Source organism: Sabethes cyaneus, chromosome 2, assembly GCF_943734655.1.
Source record: "Sabethes cyaneus chromosome 2, idSabCyanKW18_F2, whole genome shotgun sequence".
Lineage (NCBI taxonomy): Eukaryota > Metazoa > Arthropoda > Insecta > Diptera > Culicidae > Sabethes > Sabethes cyaneus.
In genome coordinates this window covers 156,182,303-156,188,302 of record NC_071354.1, presented here as the reverse complement: position 1 = coordinate 156,188,302, position 6,000 = coordinate 156,182,303, and positions in this window count along the sequence as shown.

The window sequence follows — 6,000 nt, the reverse complement described above, 5'->3', positions numbered from 1 at the left end:
CACAAAAGAACATTGGAACAAAAGTTATAAAAGTCGTTTCCAACCTTTGTCAACCACACAAAAGTTTGTTCTGATACGTGGTTTAGTATCCGAGAAAAAGCAATATGAAGCTCGAAAACACGATTTTACAGTCGCCAGGTGTTTTTGCAACGAGTTTGGGCTGCGAGTTCCTGGAATACTTAGGTGTATGGGTTTTTCTCAGCGGCTTCCCTTGGTAGCATGGTAATAAAATCAATGCGAAAAGTCTATAAATCGAAACCAGATATTAAAGAAGCAGAATAGTCGTGTTCTAGACATGACCGCATAGTTGACGTAGGACGATAATAGACTTCTTTTACGATTTTAACCCATATGTAGCCAATACAGCAATGTTCCGATTTTGTTAGCCCCATGTTGAATTTTGGGCTGACAAAATGGGGAAACTAACAAAATCAGGAAAAATTGTTTTCGAAATTTTTGCTGTTTTTGTAGATGTTGTATGACTTTCTGTTTCTGTTTTACAGAGTTGTACAAATAGTGGAAATACACAACATTGCTGAATATAGTATACCTCTATCTTTGTTTGTTTAGAAACTGTAGAACTTTTAATATAAAAATACTATAATTTTGACCCCAAATTACTCGCAAGAAGGCATCATTTTATACTAAAACTCCAAGAAATCAGGATAGTTTCAAGAAGAATGAAAAGTTTTATAAACCATGTTTAAAAGCACAAAAGAGCAGCTCCTCGTGAAATAGGTAAATGACTAAATTTGAACCTTTCTGATTTAGATGAAACTTTACAAACGTGTTTGATAGGAGGAAATATGCACTTTCCACAGGTTTTGGCACCATCTTGATTCAAGACTTATTTTTAAATAGGCCGTATTTATTATCACGTGTATTATGTTTGAAAGTATCGTGCCCAATATAAGAAGAATAATTCACGTCAGGTTCAAATAGTAATAAATATAACGTAAACAAATGACAGTTGCCGAGCAGGAGCGAAGACAAAATAATATCAAAATGTGTTATGCAAATCGAATAACACATATCAAAATTTGGTCTTGTTTCGGCTGACATAGTTGGTAAAATAACAAAAAATAATATCAAAATATTGCTATTTTAAGGCCAATAGAATAACTACTTGTGTTAGTTGAATAACAAAGCAATAACATGATTGTATTCAGAGTTTGGAATAACATATTTTAGTATTATTAAGGTATTGAATAACAAATGCAGTAGCATATGAAATATTAAAAAATCATTTTATAAAATATTTATAATCTAAAATCTCTTGATTCAATAAAATTTTTTTAAAGAAATATATCGAATGTCATTTCAAGGGCATAATAAGATATGATAACAAAATCAGTTATGAAACTCATCTTACAACCACTGTCTTAAATATCTACTCAATAACAAAATGTCTTATCAATGTATCTCCATATCTATTCAACAACAAAATATAGCATTATAACACAGTTTGATATTGGTTTTATATTATTTTGCTCTTCGCTCTTGCTCGGGTTACCATAAAACAAATTGTAACCAGACAATACTGTAGGCTAATAGAATTTAGACAAAGACGATCAACACTTTAAGATCCAAATCCGGATCGAAACGTTGGCGTAAAAAGGAAAATATAACGTCTACTATAATTGAATGACTGAATGGCCATACACCCAATCATTCGATATATCGATCATATAAATTAAATTAAATCCGAATATCTCGAAAACGGCTGCATTTACAAAAATAATTATTATGACCAATTTTGTTGGAAATGACATAAAGAATTTTTATTTGCATTACAAATTCATATATTACTTGAAAAATCCCAAGTTGAAAAAAAATCCTGAAAGTCGTTGATCTACGAAGTCCGTCCATGAAAGTTGCCACATCTCAGAATAACTTTTTAAATGCACTGAAAAAAATATTTTACCAATTTTTCAAAAATTTGAAAATAAAACTTAAAATCAAGATATCAAAAATATACCATTTTTGAAAATTTTTAAATTTGTTTTGCAAAAAATATAAGTAATTTGCAAGCTTTTAAAAGTTATCCGGAGATGGAGCAACTTTCATGGATGGACTTCGTAGAACAACGTCTTTCATGATATTCTTCCAACTTGGGATTTTTCAAGTAGTTTATTTGAATTTGTAATACAAATAACAATTCTTTATGTCATTTACAACAAAATTGGTCATAATAAATATTTTTCGAGATATTCGGAGAAAGGTTAGATTTATTTTAATTTTTGTGTTAAACACCTCTTTTTCATATGTTACCCCAGTTGCTCCACTGTTTCTATAAAATTTCTAATAACTACATTTAATTTCATACAATTTATCCGAATACACCTTATAGATTCAACCTTTCGCTTTTAAGTTGTGGGTATTTTTTTTTACCCTCCACTAACCCCCACACCAAAGAGCTCATATCGAGAGCCCTCTGGTAGTGGACACCTACTAAAACTGAATTCGAAAAAACTGGATACGCTGATTGGTTACTTTTATTAGACTCTTTACCGCGTGAGTAAACATAACAGAAACTTTGACTAAAAATAGTGGAAAGTATGTTGTATATATCGGTAGAGTTTTACCAAAATAGATTAAGAGATTACAGTGATATCTTTGGAGAAAGTACTCAAAAAACTTTGGATACTTTCTTCGAAAATCCAAATGCTTCTCATCGATAGAGCGGTAAACAGCTCAGAATCGAACGCTCAACCGTATCCTAAGTAATTAGACGTTCAAGAAGCCATGGCAGCTGGTCTCCAGGTCCGCTGGTACCCAGTGCTCGCCAGATCTTGCTCCACCTGGTCTTGCCACCTCGCTCGCTGTGCCTCTCTTCGTCTTGTTCCTACCGGATTCGATGCGAAAACCATTTTTGCAGGATAGTTGTCCAGTATTCTAGCAACATGTCCTGTCAGAAGTATCCGTCCAGCTTTAACCACTTTCTGAATACTTGGTTCGCCGTAGAGACGCGCGAGCTCGTGGTTCATTCTTCGTCTCCATACATCGTTCTCTTGCACTCCGCCAAAGATGGTTCTTAGCACCCGCCGTTCGAAAACTCCGAGTGCTCGTAGGTCTTTTTCAAGCAGTGTCCACGTTTCGTGCCCGTAGAGTACGACCGGTCTAATTAGCGTTTTGTATAGATTGCACTTTGTACGGGGGCTCAGATTGTTCGACCGCAAGTGTTTGAGGAGTTCGAAGTAGGCCCGACTTCCGCTGATAATACGCCTTTTAATCTCACGGCTGGTATTGTTGTCCTCTGTATCCAGTGAGCCAAGGTATACGAACTTATCGACTACCTCGAACTTATTCTCGTCGATTACCACGGTGTTGCCCAAGCAGACCCTGTCGCGCTCGGTCCCCCCCGCCAGCATATATTACGTTTTAGACGTATTTATCTTCAATCCAATCTTCTCTGCTTCGCGTTTTAGTCTGGAGTACTGATCTTACACCGCATCAAATGTTCTGCCGAAAGCATCCACGTCGTTAGCAAAGCAAATAAATTGACTGGATTAATTGAAAATCGTGCCCCGCATTTCGATCGCCGCTCGTTTTATAACACCTTCAAGCGCAATGTGAAGTAGCAGGCAGGAAAGACACTGAATCCCATTCATCGTAGCCATGATAAGTCTATAGTAAGCATACCCGGAAAACCGTTTTCGTCCAAAAATTTCCATAGTTCTTGTCGGCTTACACTATCATATGCGGCTTTGAAATCGATGAACAGGTGATGCGTGGGGACTCGGAATTCGCGGCACTTCTGTAAGATCTGCCGTAGGGTGAAGATTTGGTCCGTTGTAGACCGACCCTCCATGAAGCCGTCCTGATAACTTCCCACAAATCTATTGGCTATTGGCAATAGTCGATGGAAGATGACTTGGGACAGTATTTTGTAGGTGGCATTCAGGATAGTGATCGCTCGGTAGTTCTCACAATCCAGTTTATCGCCTTTTTTGTAGATAGGGCAGATAACTCCGTATTTCCACTCCTCCGGTGGTCGTTCCGTATCCCAAACTTTGACAATCAGTTGATGCAGACAGCCGGCCAACTTGTCCGGGCCCATTTTAATAAGTTCCGCTCCAATGCCATCCTTTCTCGCTGCTTTGTTGTTCTTCAGCCGCTGGATGCCTTCTTTAACTTCCCTTATCGATGAGGGTGGCACATCTTCGTTGCTTGCTACACCAATGTGGTCACTTCCTCCGCTATCATGGTCTCCCGCCTGCTCGCCATTCAGGTATTCATCGTAGTGCTGCTTTCACCTTTCGATCGCCTCACGGTCGTCAGTCACGATACCTCCATCTTTATCTCTGCACATTTCGGCCCGCGGCATAAAGTCTTTGCGAGATTCGTTGAGTCTCTAATAGAACTTCCCTGTGTCGTGAAAGCGGTAGAACTGCTCGAGTTGTTCGCACTCCTTCTTCTCTTGGTGACGCTTCTTCTCCTGGAAGAGTCGGGTCAGTCGGGTTTGCTGTCTCCGCTTCTGTTTGTATCGCTCCACATTATCTACGCAGTATTTGTACCCGCGCTCTTCTCAGCCAATTTCTGCGGGCATTCCTCGTCAAACCATTCGTTACGTCGATTCGGTGCCACACGGCCTATGACGTTCTCCGCTACGCTGTTAAGGGCTGTTTTCACGGCATTCCAACAGTCCTCAAGAGGGGCTTCATCCAGCTCATCATCGTCCGGCAGCGCGGTTTCGAGAGATAACGCGAAGTTTTCAACGACATGCGGTTGCTTTAGTCGCGCTAGATTATACCGTGATGGGCACCGGTACCGTATGTTGTTCACAACAGATAGTTTTTGCCGTATCCATACCATCACTAGATAGTGACCCGAATCAATGTTAGCGCCCGGATAGGTTCTGACGTCGATAATATCTGAAAAGTGCCGACCATCTATCAGAACGTGGTCGATTTGTGATACCGTCTGGTTGGGTGATCTCCAGGTGTACCGATGGTAGAGGTTATGCTAGAAGAAGGTACTACGCATTGCCATGTTCTTTGAGGCGGCGAAGTCGACCAGTCGTAGGCCGTTTTTGGGTGTGCGCTGAACCGTCCAATCACCCACCGGTTTGAATTCTTCCTCCTGACCAATCTGAGCATTGCAGTCCCCGATGATAACTTTTACATCATGTCTTGGGTACCGGTCGTATTCACGCTCCAACTCCGCGTAAAATTCGGGGGTTGATCGGCCACCAACCGATCACTCGCTTCTGCATCTCGCACATCTCTATATAAAAGCTGTGCCCAGCTCGTGTATATTGCCACAGTTCTGGTAGATAGTATGATCATCTCTATGTGTACGTACCATCGTACGCATACCTCCTGCAGCGCTACGATGTCGAACTTGCGGTTCTTTACTTCTTTAGAAAGCACATCGGTACTTCCGAGGAAATTTACAGACTGACCGTTCCATATTCCTAATTTCCAATCGTTAGTCCGTTTTCGTCGTCTGGGTCTTTGCCGATTGTTCCGATTAGAATTATTATTACTAACGGAATCCATTGCTTTGGCTTTTTAGTGGTTCAGGCTTGCAAAGCCCACAACCACCTCCACAGTATAGCCGGACGGTCAACGTAGCTCGAAGGAGCCCTCCTCCTCTGTCAGTATACGACCTTGGTTTCCATCGGGGCTGGTAACCCGATCTCCGCGGAGGTTGCTCGTATCCCGGCTGGTACCACGAGGAGGTAGGGGTAGGAGTTGCTGGGTAAGAGGCTGTGGACCACTGTGGGGCCTATTTTATGCCCAGTGCGCAAGGCACCGATGGTACATTTTATCCAATCGTTTACCAACAGATGAAAGAGAGGTATTTGTTGCATGAGGAAAAGTAAGAGGATGTATGCATAAGCGTATTAATCAAATGCGGAATCATGACTGTTTTAGTAAAATGGTCATAACTTCTACAATTTTCAACCGATTGTTATCATTAACCCTGATTTTTTTGTTTTTTATCAACCTTTAAAGCCCTTTAATCTTGTCCAAAATCATTGATAAAGTTGAAATT